The 23,462-nt window shown below is 50.6% G+C and overlaps 1 protein-coding gene across 1 annotated transcript in view; it reads right to left on the bottom strand.

Annotated features, from left to right (window-relative positions):
* The window catches only part of ATOSB (atos homolog B), a 47,972-nt gene that overhangs the window by 21,186 nt on the left and 3,324 nt on the right, over positions 1-23,462 (bottom strand). Inside the window, exon 2 of the mRNA XM_064140450.1 lies at positions 20,214-20,310. The gene's annotated coding sequence lies outside the window, so the exon portion shown is untranslated. The remainder of the gene's footprint in view (positions 1-20,213; positions 20,311-23,462) is intronic.

Here is a 23,462-nt window from a genome sequence, read left to right as displayed (position 1 = left end):
ACTGATGAGCCCCCCAACACACATCTGGGACAACCACAGCAAGGTCATCTTTCCCTACCTCCCTGACCAGTCACCACAGCACCACAGAGCAGTGAAGAAGGTCCTGGGGATGCTGCATTACCTGGAGAAGCTGCAGCCACAGGCATCAAAGGTGTGTTTGTGGGAAGAGGGAGCAGACAAAGTGCCCGAGTGCTGAGGGCAGCAAGGACTCTGCATGCAGCATTTACCCCATGGAACTGTCCATCTCCAGCACAACCTCTCTTGCAATACCCTTCCTTTTACTGTGAGAGCCTGCTCAGGGAGGTGCTTGGCCACAGGCACTTGGGCCTCTGGCTTGGTGTTACCAAGCTGCAGCCTGCAGATAAGACTGCAGCAGCTGTAGGGACATTCAGCATCTTGTCCATTCCCTGTGCTAGACACTTAAAGTGACATGGTGGGAGGAGATACCACACATACATATATAGCTACACATCCCCACCCCAGTTCACCCCTCTCCAGCTGCGATTTAGAAAGCCTCAAGTCTAGTGTGAGCCAGACCAGTGAGACAGGCTGGACTGGGATTTGGGCTGGACTGGGATTTGGGCTGTAAGGGTAAGGCTTTCAACATCTTTGTAACCAGCTGCACACATCCAGGACTACCGCAGGGAAGGAAGATTTCCACCACGAATTCAATGTCCTCTGCCATGCCAGCGAAAACTGAAGCCTCTACTTCCTGTGAGACTGAAGTTGAGAGAGTAACACCCCAGTGGCATGAGTAAACAGGCATCACAGCCATAACCTGAACTCCCACACTGCAGCCTGTAGTGGAGGCAAACACAACTGCACAAGCTGCGTGAAGGGAAACAAGGGTACAGGAAGGACTGGTGTGTCTGACTGCAGGCAAATCCATATGCAGGGCAGTAGGACACACAGGCAGCTTCTGATTCATACCATGAAGCTAGCAAACCTCCCAGTCTACCTGTGGCATCCAGCCAGCAGCAAAGCCCTTTGTCTGGTGCATTTACCACACTCTCTACAGGGGCCAGACTTCTGCAGGGCTGCCAGGACTCTGAGCAACGCACACAGTAGCAAACACCCTTGACATAGAACAGGGAATCCATCCAGCACCTGAGTGTTGCATGGATATGGAGGAAGCCAAGGCTAAACTGGTGCTTTGTGCCAGGCAGAGGCTGGAAAAGACCTGCCCTCAGGGCTATCTGGCAAGTGCAGCCTACAGGGACTACATAGCAGTGGAGCACCATCCTATCAGCATCCTCAGTCTTCACAGAAGTGATAGTGAACAGGGTTGGGCTCGAGACACAGCTGCATCCCCAGACAACTCTTCCTGCACAGGCCATGAGATACCACATCTGTCCCTGCAAGAAGTGAAAGCCTCTGTGCAAACTCTGCTTGCTGGCACTGTTGCAGCCTGTGTTTTGCTGCACTGCTTCTATGGGAACACAAAGCTCAGAGACCTCAGAAACCACCTCAACTATGGCAACTGGGTCCAAAATACCTTCAGCTCTGGTGGCAGCTGTGCTGCTTGAACACAGATATTCACTAAGACCTGACCTTTCTAGGGAGACAGAGTGCTCTATCCAGATTACCAGTAATGAGCTTGTCCCCAGCCATGCAGTGATTTACCTCTGCAGCTGGGAAAGCACACCAGGCTCTGCTGGTCTTGATGGGTGTGGATGTTGTAACAGAGGTATCCTGCTAATGAAAGAATGCACAGAGCAGTAGAGTGGGCTGACAAGAAAGGGAGAGAGCACAAGGCTCTGAATATGACATCTCAGCATCAATGAGCCCAAGTGAGAGGCTGAGAAAAGCAACCTGAGAAGGAAATTGGGCTAACATAGGCTCATGGGAATATTGCAGACCTTGGAAACCCACATTAAAGCACCTGGATAGCCTGAACATTCTCCCAGCCTCTGCTAGATGGGGAGGCAGATGTAACTACTCCTATAGGTCAGCTCTGCCCACGCACCATGGCTGGATGCAACCCTCTTTGCTCTGGTTCATTACACTTACAGATGGGATGGGGCAAATATTGAAGATACTTCAAGCACTTATGCACTGGACACAGGCTTCTGCAGTGTCAGGCACCAGGGTCAAAGCTTGGAAACACAATAAATCATAGAGCAAAGTTATTTCTGAGGGCAAGGCTGATAAGGCTGCCAGCAGCAAGCCCTGCAGAAGGACAGAATCAAAAGAGCAACCATAAGAATACAAGTCTGGCAAAGAAATAGAATTACTTGCTCTTGATATTTTCTTTCCAGACAATCTTCTGGTCTCTTCTCAGCCTCCATCTGCTCAGGATGGTCAGGCAGCTGGAGTCTTTAAAAAGGCTACTGATGACTTATGGCAAATGCTATTCTTTGGGACAGACACCACAAAGAAGATAAACCTGGAACTCTTCAAGCCAGAGGGTTGGGGACAAGAATCCTTCCCAGCCTCCAGGAGAGGTTTAGATTGGACATTAGGAAAAGCTTCTTTACTGAGAGAGTGGTCAGGTGCTGGAACAGGCTGCCCAGGGCAGGTGGTGAAGTTGCCATCCCTGGAGGTGTTCAAGGAGACTGTAGATGTGGTACTTCAGAGTATGATTTAGTGGTCATGGTAGTTGGGTTGTGGTTGGACTTGATGACCTTGGAGGTCTTTTCCAACCTTAACAATTCTGTGATTCTGTGAACACCAGCATGCCCCTAGAGATTACAGCTCTGCACTGCCACCAGAGCAGAGCAGATGGTTTATTGCCCCATGCTTCACTGCCAACTGTCTTTCTCTACTCATAAAGGTTGAAAAAACCACAGTCGCTGTCCCTGGAGCTGTTCAAGGCAGGATTGGAAGTGGCACTTGGTGCCATGGTCTAGCCTTGAGCTCTGTGGTAAAGGGTTGGACTTGATGATCTGTGAGGTCTCTTCCAACCCTGCTAATACTGTGATACTGTGATAGGTGGGGTCAAAGCAACATGATGGCCAATGCTGTTAAACCAGTGCCTCCATGCCCTGGCACTGCTAGTACTGTACAGATGAGACAAACCAAGCCAAGAGAAGGGGATGGAGAGAACAACTCTCTGAGCCACCCTCTGAGCCCACCATTTGCCTCCATGCCAGTCAGTCTAGCAGATCATGAGATGTTCCATTGCTAAATGTCCCCAAAGCTGCAGAAACAGCAAAAAACAGTGGGAAGGAACCTCAAGAGATTTCAGTCCAATCCTTCTGGCACCTGGGTTGAGCTCAAGCAAGTTCCTTTGGGATTGTCCCTGTCAAGGGCTGAAAGTCTCCAAATGTGGAGCCTATTTCCCTTCCTTAAGCCCTGCTCCAGAGCCTAACCACCCTTATGGAAAAATATTCTTCTTAATATCTAACTGGAATTTCCCTTGTGTGTTGCTGCCTCTCATTCTGTTCCTGGGCACTTCCCAGGACAGCCCAGGTCTGGCTTCTCTCCAAATCGACAGCTGCCAGCAGCTGTGGGAGTCCCTTCACTGCCTTCCCTTTCCCAGTCTGCACAAACCTATTGCTCTCAGCTTCTGCCTGCTGCATCATAACTGAAGCCCCACAGCAGGACCAGAGCTCCAGCGCATCTCCAGAGGCTGATGGAGCCTGTTAGTGTCCAACATGCCCAACCAAGGGTGCAAAAAGCAGAAGTGGAGGTATCTGCAGCCAGCACTGAGTAGCATACCTTCACACCTTGGGGGTGTTTAATAAAAGGAAAACCAAAAAGGCTCAACACTAAGACCAGTGGGGGCTGGTTTTGTTTAAGTATTTGATCTATGCTCTGGCTGGTAGCAATACCAGTGCCTGCCACAACACACCTGGGTTATCCCAAGCCAAACTCAGAAGAGACCAGCTGGGCTACATGGAAACTCAACATCACAGAGCAGGTCTCTGGATGAGGGAAGCAGCCATCCACAACCCCCTCAATACCAACCAGGATCCTCATCAGATCCCAGGGCACACAAGGTATTTCAGAGCCAGTGACCAACCATGCCACTAGATCTGCAGTGCACTGTCCCTGCCTTAGCTCTCTCCATACACTGAATGTTGACTAAATCCAAAGCTATTTGTTATCACCCTGCCCCAGAAGCAATCATTCCTTTTTCCACCCTCTCCTCCCTCTCAGAACAGATGGGAAGGTTACTAGGCAGGATATCCCCAGGACAGAGATATATTCAGCTTGCCCAGAGCTGGCCTGACACTCCACTACCTGCACAGAGACACATATCCACCCCCTGCCTAGGAGGCTGGGATAGCTGGTTACAGCTCTGCTGCCTCATACTGTTAGTCTTTGGTCCCTCTAGAGAAAGCCTCAGCCTCGAGGATGTCCTGGGTCACTCCAGGACTGCAATGTACCTGTGGCTGGAGGAGACCTGAGCAGCGAATGAGTTTGGTCAAGGCTGACTCCAGTCCGTTTCCAAGCCACAGGCTCTGCTTCCACCTGCTAAACCCTATGGCTTTTCTGGCTTCCCTCTGGCACCCTCACCCCATCACCCAAGGAACCTGTCAGACTCTTGGGCTCCCTTAAAGCTGAGTGCTGGGCAAACACCTGCCCTCTGCTTCTTGCTGACTCATTCCCCTGTGATTCCCCAGGCAGAGAGCCTGGCTGGGCTGTGACAGAGCCCATGGCACCCAGCAGCAGGAGAGGCAGAGATGACACAGCTGGCCCAAGTCCACGGTGGGGAGGCAGAAGGAGCAGCTGAGATAAGGAGAGGGCTTCCTCCAGTCTCCATGGCTGCCTTCCAGGCAACTGCATTTGCTTTATTAGCCCTTCAGCAGTATGGCTTCCTTGGCTAGTGTTACACCTGTGCTGTTGCAGCTGAGACCCACAGGACAAGCTCTCTTGGGTACAGACAAACATGCCCCACCAAGGCTGTACCTCTTCCCAGTTTGACTCTCCAGGGTGGAGAGCTTCTTGGGAGCCAGAAAGAGATTTCTTCTAAGCATGGCTACAGTCACTCAGCATCAGCTGGTGCCACTGTTAGTGCAAGGCCCACAGGCTTGACCAGTTCCTGAATCACAGAACGTTAGAGGTTGGAAGGCACCTCCAGAGATTGAGTCCAACCCCCCTGCCAAAAGCAGGATCACCTAAGGTAGTCTGAATAGGAATGCATCCAGGTGGGTTTTGAAAGCCTCCAGAGGAGGAGACTCCACAACCTCTCTGGGCAGCCCATTCCAGTGCTTCGTCACCCTCACTGCAAAGAAGTTTCTCCTCATGTTGAGGTGAAACCTTCTGCATTCCTGTTTGTAGCCATTGCTCCTTGTCTTATTTCTGATGACCAGCAAAAAGAGATTGGCCCCATCCACTGGACATCCACATCTGGACAGCATAAGCTACGTGATGCACATGATGATACATGTCCTCTGCAGGCTGCTTCTCCAACCAGCAATTCTCCTAATGCTAGAGGATGAAGCTCAAACAGGCTTTGCCCTGCATCCTTTCTCTTTACCTTTCTCTCAGCATTTTCCCTTCCAAGGGCTCTCCAGCTAACCCTCAGCCTCCTTGGAGGGTACCAGAGCAGACAGAGGTGACGAGGGTAAAACATCACACCACAGCTGTGCCAAAGCCCAGGGCTGGCTGTAGCACACACCTCACAGACAATGTAAGGTGTGCAGTGCTTGGTACCAGAACACATCCACCTGTGTCAAGGAGTGCATAAGAGCACCAGTACACACAGAATGTGCTGATCTGTGCAGCACACCCAGCTGCAGCCCTGCATCTCTGCTTATCATAGTTGGAGGACCCATTTCCCATTGACTACAAGAGAAAATTCCTGGGATCAGACACATTGCTGTCTACAACTACCTGAAGGGAGGCTGTAGCCAGGTGGGGGTTGGTCTTTTCTCCCAGACAACCAGCAACAGAACAAGGGGACACAGTCTCAAGTTGTGCTGGGGGAAGTACAGGCTGGATGTTGGGGGAAGTTCTGCCCAGAGAGAGTGATTGGCATAGGAATGGGCTGCCCAGGGAGGTGGTGGAGTCACCATCCCTGGGGGTGTTCAAGCAAAGCCTGAATGAGGCACTTAGTGCCATGGTCTAGTTGTCTGGCTAGGGCTGGATGCTAGGTTGGAGTGGATGATCTTAGAGGTCTCTTCCAACCTGGTTGATTCTACAATTCTATGATTCTATACAGGCTCTTCTTTCACCCTTTTCTCTCCACATGCCATGTGTCAGTCATGCTGATAAGGGTCTCGGTTGCCCAGGAGCACTTGGCCAGCTAAAGCATTTTGCCTACAGCCACATGCAGATTACTCAGGACAAGACTTGCTGGTGCTGCAATAGAACAAATCAGTCAAGCATAACATCTCCAGCAGCCACACAGCCTCAGCCAGGTCAGGAGGCTCTGACACCCAGTAATTAAGGCCAGACCAACCCATCCTTTGGCCAGGAGCTTTTAGGCTGGAATGTCATGTATCGACAGGGACAAAGCAGAGTTTTCTGCCAAAGTTCAGTACTGTAAATCAGAACTGCTGGTTCTCCCGGGATGTTTGCATTCCTAATCTGCATCATGTAAGCACTGGGCAGGGAAAAATGTAGGTTTTTCAGTCATACAGGGTCACATGGGCTCCAGCAGCTTCCCCTGCACACCACCCATCCTGTCGTTGAGATGCTCCAGTCCCCATGATCCCTTCTAGCAAGGCAGGCAGGCAGATCCATAGTGCTCACTGTGTGTCATCAGCAAGGCCAGAAGCAGGGCCCACACCATGGTCACAGCATCATCGAGGTCACAGCACTGGACATGCACCTGAACAAAACTTTCCAGCCACCAGTGGCACTGACTCAGCAATTTCAAAACATCCATGTTCCTATCAGCCTGCCACCACTGTGATGGACTTCTGTCTAAGCTCTAGGAGCTCCCAAGAGACCAGCAATAACCTACCTGAGCTTTTAGACAAGGCCAGCTCATTGCTGTAGTCCCCAGGCAAAGGGGAATCTGAGGCACAAGCCCTACATCCAGTTAGAGTAGCCTGGGACTGCTTTGAATTGAGCCAGACCATGACAATTTCCTGTCAGCTCCACTATCTGTGACCTACAGCCTGGAGAGGGGAAAAGGGGAGAGGGGAAAAGGGGAGAGGGGAAAAGGGGAGAGGGGAAAAGGGGAGAGGGGAAAAGGGGAGAGGGGAAAAGGGGAGAGGGGAAAAGGGGAGAGGGGAGGAGACAAATCTCTTCTGACATCTCTTCCACACTAAGGGGGACCCCTTGCAATTGCCTTGCACTCCCTTTTTGTAACCCAGGTGGCTGTCAAGAGTGGCAGAACATTCCACCAAAGTACAGGGACAAGACCTTGTTGCCTTCAAATAGTGTGTTTCAGGTCAGCAAGCTGGGAACTGCAGAGAGGAGCCAGCTCATCCACCTACATTTATGTTACTGGCATGCTTCTGCAGCTCAGGTGTTGTCAGACAACATGATGAGAGGATTTTGGGCAGCAACAGATGGAGAAGTTCAGGCTTTCTCAATGTCAATGATAAGCAGCAAGAAGGGCACAAAGTTGATGCCTCTGCTGAAGCAGTTCCTAGTTACAAGGACAGACACACAGAGCATGACTCTGAGAGCAGCCCATGTACAAGGTGAATAGAGAGCCCCAAATCAAGCCTCACACTTCTGAGCTCTTCTCTCTGTGCTCCTTGCAGCTCTGCCTTTATGGTGCTCAAAAAAAAACCAACCCCAGAGCAGCCTCCAGGCCAACCTCTGTGGTGGCTGCAGTAACTTCCAGGCAGTATTCTCTGGGACCAGCTTTCATCTCCCAGACATGGCCCAATGAAACGTCAGCCCTTTGTTCCAAAAGTCACATCCAAGATCACCTGATCCAACAGAAAGACCAGATGTGGAATTTCCTTAAATGAAAGCTCAGAGGGAGGGGACCAGGCCCATGCCAGGGGATGGAGCTGAACAGACGAGTGCCATCTAACTTGGCCTTAAAATCTTAAGGACTAAGCTGCCTTCTCTGACCACTGGCACAAATTCAAGCTTACTGGAGCTGGGAAGCTCCCTGTGTGCTTCGCAGCTGGCAGATGCTCCTCCTGCAGGCTGGAAACCCCTACCGTCTCAGCAGCGCTGGTCAGCCCCGCAGCCTCAGCAAAGGGACGTTCTTGCTGACTCAGCATCCTGCAGCCCTCCACACACATCCTGGGTGGGCTGGCCAACCGGCTAACACTATCCAAAGCTTAAGATGGAAACTAGCCTTTTTCTACCTTGCTGCAGGAAGGGAAACAGTTTTCTGCCATCCAATCCTTCCCTAGTTCCTGTTGCTGGACTCTGCTGCTGTGACCTGAGGAGCACCCTGAGCAGGCAACATTACACAGGGAGGTTAGGAAAGCAACTACAATTTCATTTTCCTGCTTAACCACCCATGAAAAATACAGTTTTAGCATGGGCAGGCATTGAAATGCCAACTTCCCTCTTCCATCAAGGCAAAATTATGCCTTTAGGCATCCAGGACTGTCTCCTCTTCTGCATTTTGAAGAGATTCTCCCCTTGCAGGCATTGCCTTTTAGTCTCTGCAGCCTTCACTGGCTCAGTGCAGGCTGGAGAGGCACAAGTGCCATCTACATCCCTGATGCTGCACATTCTGGTGCCACATGTTGGGGCAGCTACAAATGCAATATGGAGGGAAAAAGCAAAACCAAAAATGCCAGGACAGAAGATTTGCACAAAGTCTGTGATCCTGGCCTCCTAGCCCCCTAGCCCTGTGTGCAAGACTTACTCACCTCAGGACACAGTTCCAGTTTTCATTCTGGTCTTAAAGCACCGTGGGAGGTTGCTCTCACTGACTTTAACAATTTATTTTCTCTCTGCTCTTCTTTCAGTAGGGGCTTTAACCACTGCTCCCTACCAGCAAGAGAGTGTTCATACCCCTTGTTATTCAAGACATTGGGAAAGGTTTTTAGCCCAACATCGACCTTAGAAGTCCTCTTTGTCCCTGCTACCCCACAACCAAGGTTTAATCCATAGAGCACTGCTTCAGATTACTGCTTCACAGAAGCACCCATGAGATGCTGGACCTGTTCTTCACTTACAAGAGACCAGTGCTGAAAATCTGCTGTTGGCTCACAGAATGTTTTGGATGCACACAACGTTGTGGCAGCAGTGGGGAGATACCTCTGACCATCCTCACCATCAGTACGAACTACCACCAGACTGTACATGTGAGCACTCTGTGCCCTACACTGCTGCAGCAACACTGCTATGGGTTGGGCTTAGCAATTATTTATAGACTCCTGTTTTTGCTCTGCCTGCTCTCAGTTCAACAGGTTTGTTACAAAAAACATTCAAGTACAATTGGGGCCTCAAGGAAGGAACAGGGGGACCCCCTAGCATTGTCCTTGCCATTCCTGCAAGGAATTCTCTGCTCCTGGCTCATGGTAAAGCCACTGTTCCATGACCAGGTGCAAAAGAGAGAGCAAGGGATGCCATAATGTCACCACTGCAGCCTGCATGTAGTGCAGTGACAACACTCCTGATTTCTGCTTTGTCTAAGATAAGGCCAGACCCACATACCCCAAGCAGCAGCCTGTAAAATCGCATCTTGGAGGAAGCAGTAGGATCATAGAATCATAGAAACAGTCAGGTTGGAAGAGACCTCCAAAATCAGCCAGTCCAACCTAGCACCCAGCCCTAGCCACTCAACTAGACCATGGCACTAAGTGCCTCAGCCAGGCTTTGCTTCAACACCTCCAGGAATGGTGACTCCACCACCTCCCTGGGCAGCCCATTCCAATGCCAATCACTCTCTCTGCCAACAACTTCCTCCTAACATCCAGCCAAGACCTCCCCCAGCACAACTTGAGACTCTGTTCCCTTGTTCTGTTGCTGGTTGCCTGGCAGAAGAGACCAACCCCCACCTGGCTACAATGTCCCTTCAGGTAGTTGTAGACAGCAATGAGGTCCCCCCTGAGCCTCCTCTTCTCCAGGCTAAACACCCCCAGCTCCCTCAGCCTCTCCTCATAGGGTTTGTGCTCCAGGCCCCTCACCAGCTTTCTTGCCCTTCTCTGGACACCTTCCAGCACCTCAACATCTCTCTTGAATTGAGGGGCCCAGAACTGGACACAGCACTCAAGCTGTGGCCTGACCAGTGCTGAGTACAGGGCAAGAATAACCTCCCTTGTCCTACTGGCCACACTGTTCCTGATGCAGGCCACGATGCCATTGGCTCTCTTGGACACCTGGGCACACTGCTGCCTCATCTTCAGCTACTATCTATCAGTACCCCCAGGTCCCTTTCCTCCTGGCTGCTTTCCAGCCACTCAGTCCTCAGCCTGTAGTGCTGCCTGGGGTTGTTGTGGCCAAAGTGCAGAACCCTGCACTTGGCCTTGTTCAATCTCATCCCATTGGCCTCTGCCCACCCATCCAGGCTGTCCAGGTCCCTCTGCAGGGCTCTCCTACCTTCCAACCGATCCACACCTGCTCCTAGCTTGGTGTCATCTGCAAACTTATTGATGCTGGACTCAATCCCCTCGTCCAGATGATCAATAAAGATGTTGAACAGGACTGGGCCCAGCACTGATCCTTGGGGCACATCACTAGTGCCAGCTGCCAACTGGATGTGGCACCATTCACCACCACTCTCTGGGCTCTGCCATCCAGCCAGTTCTTGATCCAGCACAGAGTGAATCTGTCTAAGCCACAAGCTGCCAGCTTGGCCAGGAGCTTCTTGTGGCAGATGGTGTCAAAGGCTTTGCCACATCCTGCCCCACATTCACCAGGCAGGTAACCTGATCATAAAAGGAGATCAGGTTGGTGAGACAGGACCAGCCCTTCCTAAACCCATGCTGGCTGGGCCTGATTCCTTAGCCATCCTGTAGGTGCTTTGTGATGGCATTTTTTTTTTTAATTAAAAAAAATAATTCCCAAGTTCAGTTTATATGAAGCATCCTGTTCCCTACAGAACATAAAATCAGTCTGGAATGGGATAGTTTGTTAAAATACAGACAGAAGGTATACATTAATTCACTATACTTCTCCATGTACATGCTTGTCCCTCTGAAGGGTTTTGTGTCAACAAGGCAAATAAAATCCCAAGTTCCTTCACAATCTAACACTTTCCTCATGGGAATGCAGAATGGATGGAAGGTGCCATCCTACATGATCCCTGGCACTGAATAATGTAGTATGGGGCAAGGGCTCTGTTGTGGCACCCAGAAACTGTGGCTCTCAGTTCTGCAGCTGGGATTGAAGAGACCTTCCCTACAGCACCCAGAAACACTGGCTGCATTGGAAACAGAACAAGCTTCTTAGAAGCATAAAATCATTTCCTTTGGAGGAGACCTTTAACATCAAATGGCTTGCACAACTTCTCTTCAAAACACTACCTCTGCAGACAGGGTGGGGTAGGGCCACCTTGAAGCACCCCAGCATGCTACTTCCTACCAGCTGCTGCAACTTCCCCTCTGCCCCTTTCTGGTCCTGCTCCACCCTTCCCTGCTCCCCAGGCCATGGGGGAAACTGAGTCACAGCATGCTGTCTTTGCCTTGAGCAAGGGGGCAGCACTAGGCACAGTGTGGGGAGCAGGGCAAGGGTGGTACTGATGCCTCTGAAAACCCCAGCAAGAGGGAGAGATGAAACTATCCACATGTGCTACAACAAGCAGCTATCTGAATCACAAGCCTACTTCGCTGACACCTCTCTCGGAGCAGAAGTTGGCCCTACTCTGCTGCAGTCCATATGCAGTGCATCCAGCTCTGCTGGGCGACATCTGGCCTCATGGACTGACTGGCATGCTCTCTGGCACAAGAAGGGTTGGGCAGAGCTTGGCACCAGGTGTATATAACTTAGTATGGCTCAGGGAATAAACAGTGATGCCACACAGGAACAAAACCGAAAGCAAACAAAGTCCGACACACCAGTTCCCTGGCTCCCAGAAGGCTGGTGAGGGAGCAGATGCTTGCTTGAGAGCAAGTCATTGCATTCTTTAAAGACTCTTATGTTTGGGTAAAGACCTGGGTCCTGGGTCAGCCTCTCTGTTTTTACCACATAGCTCCAAAGCCTCCCTCGAGGGCATGCTTATCAGTTAGGCTTCATAGTGCCAGGTCCACAGCACCACGGTACCAGGCTGACCTACACAACCACTCTTTAAAATCCCTGTCTGATGCAGTAGCAAACCACCACCCACCTACCCTCCTAGCATGCAGAGAAACTAAAGACTTCTTCATTTGGGTTCCAGGTCAGACATCTCACAGGTGCTATTACAGATAGGGTTTCTTTATTGTGTTTCTCACAAGTGCAGTGAGGTTAGGAGTCCAACACTGCCCACTTCACCTGGGCCACTGATTGGGAAAGCAGAGCTCAAGCTGCACAAAATGTACAGCTATTAAGCACTGCTCATCCACACAGCTCCTGGCATCCTTCCCCAGGTTTATGTCCCTTGGTTCCCTTGGTCCACTGTCCCAGGGACTCTGAAAAAAAGACCCTTTAAACCCCATGCCGCGGAAATGTGTCCAGGTGGTATTTGGTGTGGTTGTCAAGTAAAGTGTAATGCTCTTGCCAATACTCCTGCCCCAGCTCTACCTTCCTGGCCAACATAAGAGTAGATTAAACCCATTGTTCCTTATCACTTCATGGCACAATCTTTTAATTTCTCTGCTAACATATATCTGAGATGTATCCAGTTTCAGGTAGGATCACTCCGAAGGAAACTCCCTCCTCCTTCTTCACAAGGATTTCCACAAGCAACACATTTCTGGTAGAAAAACAAACCAAAAAGAAGACCAAACACTACGAACAAACAAGTCAACCTCCAAGTGTTTTTTCAAGGGCAGAATTTGACTTTTCTTCCCAGAGCAGAACCTTCAGACAGATCTTTCCCAGGCTGCTCGCACTGGTGCAGCTCCGTCCGCAACGTTTGTAGTGGTGTAGCAAGGAAGCTTTCAAGGGCAAGATGCCTTTTCCTTCCCAAAAGCACCCAGCACACAAACACAGGCATTTCCTGGTAAGCTGTTCCTCTTTGCTTCCAGGAGCTGCCACAGGGGTGGCCTGACAGGCTTCCTCTGGAAAGACGGCTGTGTTTTTCCTCAGTTACACTAACCGTATGATATTGTAGGGAAACAGAATTAAGCAGACCTGTAATCTATAGTAAATCATTCCTTCTGAGCTGCCAGGGAGCTAGCTGCACAGGAGAAAGAGAGGAACTGTAAGCCTGTCTCCTCAACAAATCTAAGACGTGAAACAACTCGTTAGTCGCAGGGAACAGGAACAGCAGCTAGAGGAGCGCTTTCAGGGCGGCAGATTGATGCCAACCATTTTAGTGTTGTCTGTATCCAGACTTACCACACAGCCAGCAAAGGTCATTGCACACACATCAGGATCTCAATCAGACCACAGGAAAGGTTGGCAGGCCAATCCCAGACAAAAAAAAAAAAAGAAAATAGACTGATAAATATGAAACTGTTCATATTTTTAGCTGCTGCTGCTCCTAGAAGAAAATTTGATAGCAAAGCTCAGGCCTGCTTGTTGAGGCCATTGGTGCTTTATTTTGCTGGCAGCCACAGCAGAGGACCTTGAGGATTACCTTCATTGTCCACCACTGGCCTAGCTACACTAATCTCATCAGTAATGCAAACACAGGCATAGAAAGGACTGGAGTGACTCTGCTAACCTACCTATGCAATGCTGTCTGCATAGCTGCAGCACTGCTGAGCAGCACTGAGAAAATCCCAGTGCAGAGAGTCCAGGCATGTGTCAGCCGAGCACAGAACAGGCTCTTGTCACAGCTTCCTCCTGGTCTAAATGATCCCTGATCTCTCTGCTGAAATCCCAACACCCTTTCCACAGCAGCAGCATTAAAGCTGCTCCTGGTGTCCACTAGTCATTTTTTTTCCACAGCAGTACTGCTCAGAATGGTGTCCTGATCTGACTGCTAGCAGATACATGTCCCAGACGTGCCTAAGGCAATGGCAGTAGCACAGTACAGCAGCAGATAACCCACACACTTACCCTCCAAATTTCAGTGCTGCAGCTCAGCCAGGGCGAAATCTCTCTTGGCTGCCTCTCCCTAAATGTTTGTTACAGCACTGCCTGGCTTAACTCCTCCCCAGACTTGGAGCAGAGAATGTGATCCCATTGCCTTCGGGATTTTCTGACCTATTGTGCTATGCAGGTCCTTTGTGCTCTGTTTAAAAACGTGTAGTATGAACAGGCAGAACAGAGGGAGCAGCACTTCAAAGCTGATGTGGTTATAACTCACAAGGTCGTGGTGCCCAGGAGGTTGAGTCTTGGGTGAGGATGTGGGCATGTGAGGTGCCAACCAGAGGGCAAAAACCAAACCAACTCTGTCAGAGAAATTGTTAACACACACCTCAACATATGCACAACCCAGACCTTTATTTGTTGGGCTCTGCATACACCCCATATTTCTTAGCACATCCTGGGGCCTCACTCCACAGGAAAGCCTCTCAGAAACAACAGGCTGTGAAAATGCAGTCTAGAGAGAACTATGGTTTGGCTCAGTGGATTCTGACCATTGAGCCAATGACCACCATCCATGATGTACTGCAACATCAATTCTCACACCAAGTGATGAAGCTGACACACGTGAAGAGATAGGAAATCACCTGCAGCATCAGGTATCAGCATCCCCATCTTCCTCCACAGGAAGAAAGCTACAGCTGCCAGTGCAGAACAAGCTACTCCCCCCTGAAAAGGGAAGGACCCTCCTGGAAGCAGGAGGGAGGAAGCACATCACTGCTTGCCAAAGGCAGTTTTCCCAGAGGCTTCATGTTCAAGCTTCTACCTCCTTGTCTGCCCTGCCTCAGGAACACTAGGGTTTGAGGTCCAGGAATACTTTACAAACAAGTCCAGCCTATTTCATAGAATCAACCAGATTGGAAGAGACCTCCAAGATCATCCTGCTCAACCTAGCACCCAGACCTATCCAGTCAACTAGACCGTGGCACCAACCCCCACCTGGCTACAGCCTCCCTTCAGGTAGTTGTAGACAGCAATGAGGTCCCCCCTGAGCCTCCTCTTCTCCAGGCTAAACACTCCCAGCTCCCTCAGCCTCTCCTCATAGGGTTTGTGTTCCAGGCCCCTCACCAGCTTTGTTGCCCTTCTCTGGACACCTTCCAGCACCTCAACATCTCTCTTGAACTGAGGAGCCCAGAACTGGACACAGCACTCAAGGTGTGGCCTGACCAGTGATGAGTACATGGGCAGAATAACCTCCCTTGTCCTACTGGCCACACTGTTCCTGATGCAGGCCACGATGCCATTGGCTCTCTTGGCCACCTGGGCACACTGCTGCCTCATCTTCAGCTACTATCTACCAGTACCCTCAGCTCCCTTTCCTCCTGGCTGCTCTCTAGCCACTCAGTCCCCAGCCTGTAGCACTGCCTGGGGTTGTTGTGGCCAAAGTGCAGAACCCTGCACTTGGCCTTGTTTAATCTCATCCCATTGGCCTCTGCCCACCCATCCAGGCTGTCCAGGTCCCTCTGCAGGGCTCTCCTACCTTCCAACAGATCCACACCTGCTCCTAGCTTGGTGTCATCTGCAAACTTACTTATTTGGGAGTTTTAAGGTGGACTAGAAATGTAGCACTGCAGCACTGAGCAGCCTATCCAGATTTTATAATCACCCTAAGCAGGAGACAGACATTATGGCAGACTGGAAATTATGAAATGGTTTCCAGGAGAAGGGACAGTCATGAGCACAGGGCCATTCCACGACCATGACACCTGTGAGCACAGGGCTATCTGCACAGCTCAGACAAGCATCCTTTCCCCTCCAGTTTTGCCTGAACATCCTAGTCCCAGATAAAGTCTGGCCACAGGCACTACAGCACTGTGTGCCACCCCATAGCAGCCCCACACAACTAACCTCAGAGCATCCTCTGAAGGTGGGACAGGCTCTTTCCTCTCTCATTCTGTCCTGGGTGCCAAGTTGTGCACAGTGTTGTAGCTCGCTGCAAGCACTGACCCTCAAGAAGTGTAATGAGAGAGGTGCAGAGCTCACCCAGCCACCCATGTGCTTGCTGCCAGCCAGCCCCTTCACAGTGGCTTGCACACAGGCATTTAGGCACAATACAGAAGACAGGTCAGGTCTCAGTCACATTCATATTATGGCCAGGCTGTAGGCAGCTTTCCTGACCTATCCTCTCTGCATAGTGAGCAGCACAACGTTCCCTGATTCCTTCAGCAACAGGAGCCAGCTCTCTGTCAGCATGTGTCAAAGAGTATGCCCAACAGCAGCTTCAGAAACATTTAATCTCTCCTCACCTGCTTCAGAGAATGGTCTCAGACTGCATCAGAAGTCTCACTAGAGTGGCTGCTCTCTATCAGAGTACAGACACTCTGGAGCAAGACAAACTGGCCATGCAATGTGGATGGCACACTACAGCACTAGGCACCCTGGGAAGCTGCAGGCATGGCTGGAGCCACTTACACCGATTAACTGAGAAGCAAAGACAGCAAAATGACTTGCTTGCTTTCATGATGCAGAGAGAACGCTTAAGAAATTGCTTTCTTTCAGGCTAGGCCTGCTCTGCAACTCAAGTCTTCAAACAGAATAGGCCTGCAAATGAGATGCCTGCCCATTGCCCAGTGAGGGGTGCAGGTGTGGAAAAGATGGACAAAACAACCTCATCCACTCACCCTAAGGCTGCTGCCTGAGGAGAAGAGTGCCAGATTGCCACACAGAAGCCCAGTGGTGCGGAGTCCATGGCATGGCTGGGACAGGGCTGCATCAGATTACGCATCCCTGGTCACTCCTCCATGCTGCAGTTGCAGTGCAGCAATGCTGCCAGTGGTGAGTTGCCATAGCAATCCCCCCAAGCATATCCCCCTGCCTCCCTCCTTTGTTTCTGCTCCCTCAAGCCTTGCTGTCCCCGCCCTGCTGCCCCACACACAAAACCAGCTGCACAACACGCAAAAGCCTCAACATGCTCCTAAAGGGCTGCTCATCACTCTGAGGAAGGGAAGGGGGCAGAACTGGAAGCCCACCCCCAAAATCCATCATACTCACTCATTTCACAGGTAAGGTTCCTTCTCTGGATCCAGGCACATCACAGCCCATCGTGCTTAGTTCAGAGGTGTGACGCATGAGAGCTGTACAGCCAGACTGAGGATGTAAAGGTCCCTCTAGCTGCACACCCCATTCAGCTGTAGCAAGCAGGGTCACTTCAGTATCACTTCCCATCCTACACTGTCTGCCCAACCCAGCACAACGCAGGTCAGAATGTTGCATGAGCTGGGACTCTGTTTTGCGGCAGGATCAGGTTTGATGGAAATGGGATCCCCAGACTCTCCCTGCTGCAGCCTGACAGGCTTCTCCTAAATCTCTGCTCTCCAATCCCAGTTAGTTTCCACTTCAGGCAGTTCTCTTCTGCTGCACCAAACTTTGATGTGGCTTGAACAAGAAACAGGATCCTGTTTTGCTTCCTGTCCCCAGAACTGTTGTTATCTACCATCACCATGTGCCACTTAACTGTTACCCAACCTGGCATGTAAGCAGAGCTCCTCTTCCTTTCACCTCTCCCACAAAAGCACGAGATGGAAGGAGAAGAGAGAGGACCCTGCTGAATGATACTCAGGTGTAACACCTGCCTATATCTTTCAATAAATGAATTTAACTACTTAATGGAATGGGCAAAAAAGAACTTCTAAAAATTTTACTTCACTCCCCATTCTACCCTTCCCCGGATCTAGCTGGGCCCACCACAACTGGTTACATCATCAAGGGTTACAGCAGCAGCTAGCAAAGCCTCAGTCCTGATCCAGGATGAGTCACATAGCTCAGGAGACAGCGCAACTTCCTTATGACACCATCAACCACGTCTTACACAGGCTAAAGATAGGCTAAAACTGCAGAGCTGTGTCTTGCCTCAACACGAAACTCAGCAAAGCTGAGCACTGCTTAAAAAAAATATTAAACAAAACAAAATCACATGAGCAGGTGGAAACCAAAAAAAAAAGGTACAGAGAGAACAAAAGTCTTGGGTGTACAAACAAGGGAGAGGCCAGAGGCCTCACTTTATGCTGTGCTGGGCTGGAGGTGGCAGGTGCCAAGCAGCCATCCAGCTGCACAGAGAGGGACAGAGCTGGGCTTTCCTTTGACTTGGCTGTGGTCTTTGGAGCATTTTTGCACTCAGACGTTTCACAGGTGACTGTTTCCCACACTGCATGTGCCCATGTAAGACAACAGAAACAGACTGCTGCAAACAGGAAGGATACTGTGTTTTTGCTAAGAAAAGGCTGGAAAGCTGAAGCCCTCTTCCCACCACACAATAGGTAGGCACTCATAAAAGCAAGGTCCGAAGAGTGTTTGGTGCTAGGGCTAAAAAAAATTGGGTCACATATACATTTGATACTGCTTAGACACTTAAGGTAAGTGTGGAATTCAAAGGTCTCCCTAATCCCTGGACACTATGCCCTGGCAAAACCTTTGCACGTAGGGATGCAGGACTCTCACATAGCACTTAGCAAGGAGCCCCAGGAACATACACAAATAGGAGCTCAGAGGGACACCGGCAACGTTTGCAGACCTAAAATTAGCCTCAGCAGACGATCCTCTGCTTCATTCTTGGAGCAGTGAGAACCAAATAAGGATTCAGCTGTCCCAGCACTCCCATGAACAGGATCGTTGAACACCCAACCTTGTAACAGAGATGGTAGGGCAAAGAAGGATTCCCCGTGTAACTCCAGTGCCAATACTCACAAGGAATCCAAGGCCCCATCTCTGAAGGAAATGCATCACTTCCTTGGGATTTCCAGTGGAAAGACCTTCTCTTAAATTAGCTGGTTAGACCAAAGGGCAGTGGCAGCCAACATAGAGTAAGAGTAGGCTGAAAGACTTAGGCTGACCACTGAAGATACAACCTCCACTTTGCCCAGTCTTTGAATTTACCAACGAAGTATTTCATCCTATGCCCAGCAGTGGCACTGCAAGTCTGTCCAAGGGTCTGCAAGTCCCTCTAGATGGCATCCTGTCCTTCAGTCAGCATGGTGAGCCTTGTGTTAAAATGTCTGTTGTCAAAAGGCAGAGGAGACCTGAGATGGTGCTGTGACCTTAGTGGACTGCAAGCAGTTCCAGCAGAACGAAGTGCAAATCTCTTCTCTGGTTTTAGACACATAACATGTCTCTTTTCCATCACTAAGAGAGATATTAGATCCCAGCAGGAAGCAGGTATTAGTGGTAGCCACAACTCAGCTGGACAAAGGGGCCACTTTGTTGCTACTGTGTTGTGTGCCTGAGAGTCCACAGATCTCTGCACTGAGACAAGCAGAGGATTTCTTCATTCAGCTTCCCAGGTAAATCTACACTTGTCTTACTTGCTGTGGGTACCAATTCAGCACCAGGTTAAAGGAAGAGATGCCCTGAGACCTAGTCTCTATCTGGTTTTGGATTAGCCCCAAACTTCCCTAGCACGTGCTTTAGAGGAAGAGCCACAAAGCCTGGGCAGCCACATGTCCTGAAAAGCAGCTTCGCCATGTAACCTCTCCTGGTTGAACTGCACCTGAGCTCTGGGATGAGAGAACAACTTGGTCTGGAGGCAGAGTGCTCATAAGGAGGCTTCTTTCCTGATGACACTACACTGCTGGTGGAGTGGGCACCCCTGGATCCTAGGCAGATACACCAGCATCGAGCCATTGGGATGGGGAAAGCCCACAGCCATCTCCAGACTGGTTATCTTGGATCAGTGATAGCCTGACCTTCAGATGTCTTGACAGTGGCAATACAAAGACTGCCAGTCCTCTTTAAATGCTTCACTGTCACTCTCAGACTCACACAACACAGTCTAGAGCCTCTTCAGCTGCAAAATCCCAGAAAGAAGCAGGGAGAGCTCAACCAGTTCTTACAGAATTCAGGATCATGTTTGCCACAACCTCTGTGAGAAGTCTCAGCTCTGTTTGTTCAGGTGAAGGACAGCAAGCAGCAGAAAACAGCAGATGGGAAACGCCCCCATTCAATATTCCTGGTATGCAGAAGGACAAGTGCAGCAAGCAACACAGAATGCATGTTCCCAAGGGCTTAAAATGCACCTGCCCTTGAGCTCCTGACAACTGTGTGCAGGATTCATCAGTCTTAACACCACCAGTTGCACACATCCAGGCTCCCTTTGCCACACGGCTAGCCAGGTGGGAGGCAGGAGCACCCAGCAAGCCTGGGCTGTGGGAGCATCTCCCCTGAGCAACACCTTCTCTGCAGAGCTGCCCCTATGAGGTAAGATGAAGAGAGCATGGGGTTCCCCTGCTTCTTCACACAGCCCTGTGTGAAGGAAGAGAAGCCAGGGATGATTGAACTGTGCTAACCTTGGTATAGGGCTGAAGCAGATGGGAAAAGCAGCTCTCAGCTGTCAGTCCCTGCAGCGTGGTCTTGGGGTTTCTTGCTCCAGCTGTCTTCATCCACCTGAAAAGACAAGTGCACAGAGACACTCAGCTCTGTTGGGAAACATCCTGTCCACACAAGACCTCTTGAACAGGCAGTAACTGTTCATCCTGCCCACACAAGACCTCCTGGGCAGGCAGTAATTGTTCATCCAAGCCAAGTGAGTTGGTGTCCTATGCACAGAGGAGGGAGAGCTCAAAGAGCCCAGCACCTTAAAGACTGTGATACAGCTTTTGCCAGTGTTGAGGCTGCCACTCCATTTGCAGCCCTGCCTGCCCCCTAGGGTTCCAACTGTCACCTCAGTTCCCTACATGACTCTGAGTGGGTGCACAGTTGGGTCCCCAGAGAGGGCTGCTAAGATGCCTGGATTTCAGTGGGAAATAAAGACCTTTCTGTACTCTTGGCTTTGCTCTTATCCACCTGTGCAGCTGTATGTTGCCCAGCCTCAGAGCCTTTGCCAGTGTTCAGGTGGGTGTGCTAGGATATGGGCTACATAGAATCACAGAATGTCAGGGGCTGGAAGGGACCTCAAAAGATCCCCAGAAGTTCCAGCCCCCCTGCCAGAGCAGATCACACTGGAACACATCCAGACGGTTCTTGAACATCTTCAGAGAGGAAGACTCCACAACCTACCTGGGCAGCCTGTTCCAGTGCTCTGTCACCCTCACAGTGAAAAAATTCTTCCTCAGATTCACATGGAACCTCCTATGCCTCAACTTGCACCCACTGCCCCTTGTTCTGTCCCTGGGCATCACCAAGCAGAGCCTGGCTCCATCCTCCTGGCACTTACCCTTTACATATTTGTAAACATTAATCAGGTCTCCTGTCTCCTACTCTCCAAGCTAAAGATCCCCAGCTCCCTCAGTCTTTCCTCTTAAGGAAGATGTTCAACTTCCTTAATAATTTTCGTGGATCTGTGCTGGACTCTCTCAAGCAGCTCCCTGTCCTTCTTGAGCTGGGGGGCCAAGAACTGGACACAATACAGCAGATGAAGCCTCCCCAGGGCACAGTAGAGGGGAAGGAAAACCTCCCTCGACCTATTAACCACACCCCTTCTAATATAGCCCAGACATTATTTACAAGAACAAGCTCTGATTGTGGTGTGCACTCACTAAACCACCCTGCAGGGACAGGCGGCCAAAGCAGAGGGGGCTGAACTCCACTGCTGGAGAGACATCACTCCCTAAAACTCAAACAGCCCCAGCCAAATCCAACACTGCAGCATTGCTCATGCTAGAGCAAAGGGAGAAAATGACAGCTAAATAGAAATCTCTGAGAAGCCTAACAACACCATCTCTAAGATGTTGTTTAATACTTGTCCCCAGGCATCCAGTGCTGTAATTACAGACTAGTGAAGACAGCACTGTGTGGGGGCTCGGTCCTTGTACCCAGCAGGTTCTGAAAACCAGGGAACATTATCAGTCTCCCCAAAATCAGGTCTGGCATCTGCCTGGCCACAGACACAACGACTAAAAGCTGCTTAGGGGCAGTCCTCACTCTCCAGCCTGTCCTTCTGCACAACCAACCACCCTCCAGTACCACCACTGTCAGCACAACTCATCTCCAACCAGAGCTGCAGTGCTAGCGGGCAGACTGCTGAAGGCAGTCATACTGCCAGTCCCCCAGAAGCACAGCCTGCACATCACCACGCAGGGAAGCACCCCACACTAGTTTACTGGTGCACTGGCCCTTAAAACAGTCACAAAACCACCCAAGAAGTCAGCACTGCACCTTTGTTCACAGGCTTGACAACGGCCCTGGCCCAGGACATGGATTCACTACTAAAAAGCACTTCCATCTGAATCACTAACTGCCTTCTTGCAGCACACAGGTCTCCTTTGGAGACTTCTCACACAAGTATTTTTCTACCATCATGGTGCCTTGCTGAAGGGTTGTCAAGACCACAACACAGCTGAGTATGACCGCAAACTACCAGCCAGTCCTCTGAAGTGCAGAGGGTATGAGCTCTGCTGCTTTTCATTCAGCATTCACAACCAGATGAAGACACTGAAACAAATAGGGGGGGAAAGTGTTAACTGGCAGCTGGGCACTCACAAGGCCAAGAAAGGAAGACTGTGAAAGCAAAAAGCAAAGGCAAAAGGAGAACTTAAGTTTCCAAGCACGCTTGAAAAGTGTTCTGGAAAGCAAATCTCAAACTTTGTGAGATCAAGTTCTCTAGAGGTTACATTCACCTGGCTTTCCTGCTTACAAGGAAAGAAAAATGGAGAAACAGGGCAAGAGAGATGGTTAGAAAACAGGCTCCAGGGAGCAGAGCTGCCAGGTGTGACAGACAGAATGAGGAATCAGAAACACAAGAAGGCATTACCAGGATGCGGGGCATTGAGTCCAGCATCAGTAAGTTTGCAGAGGACACCAAGCTAGGAGCAGGTGTGGATCTGTTGGAAGGTAGGAGAGCCCTGCAGAGGGACCTGGACAGCCTGGATGGGTGGGCAGAGGCCAATGGGATGAGACTGAACAAGGCCAAGTGCAGGGTTCTGCACTTTGGCCACAACAACCCCAAGCAGTGCTACAGGCTGAGGACAGAGTGGCTGGAGAGCAGCCAGGAGGAAAGGGACCTGGGGGTACTGATAGATAGTAGCTGAAGATGAGGCAGCAGTGTGCCCAGGTGGCCAAGAAAGCCAATGGCATCGTGGCCTGCATCAGGAACAGTGTGGCCAGCAGGACAAGGGAGGTTATTCTGCCCCTGCACTCAGCACTGGTCAGGCCACACCTTGAGTGCTGTGTCCAGTTCTGGGCCCCTCAATTCAAGAGAAATGTTGAGGTGCTGGAACATGTCCAGAGAAGGGCAACAAAGCTGGTGGGGGGCCTGGAACACAAACCCTATGAGGAGAGGTTGAGGGAGCTGGGGGTGTTTAGCCTGGAGGAGGCTCAGGGGTGACCTCATTGCTGTCTACAACTACCTGAAGGGACATTGTAGCCAGGTGGGGGTTGGTCTCTTCTGCCAGGCAACCAGCAACAGGACAAGGGGACACAGTCTCAAGTTGTGCCACGGGAAGTATAGGCTGAATGTTAGGAGGAAGTTGTTGCCAGAGAGAGTGATTGGCATTGGAATGGGCTGCCCAGGGAGGTGGTGGAGGCACCGTCCCTGGAGGTGTTCAAGAAAGGACTGGATGAGGCACTTAGTGCCATGGTGTAGTTGACTGGCTAGGGCT

Source organism: Pogoniulus pusillus, chromosome Z, assembly GCF_015220805.1.
Source record: "Pogoniulus pusillus isolate bPogPus1 chromosome Z, bPogPus1.pri, whole genome shotgun sequence".
Taxonomy (NCBI): domain Eukaryota; kingdom Metazoa; phylum Chordata; class Aves; order Piciformes; family Lybiidae; genus Pogoniulus; species Pogoniulus pusillus.
This window is presented reverse-complemented; position numbering and strand designations above follow the sequence as displayed.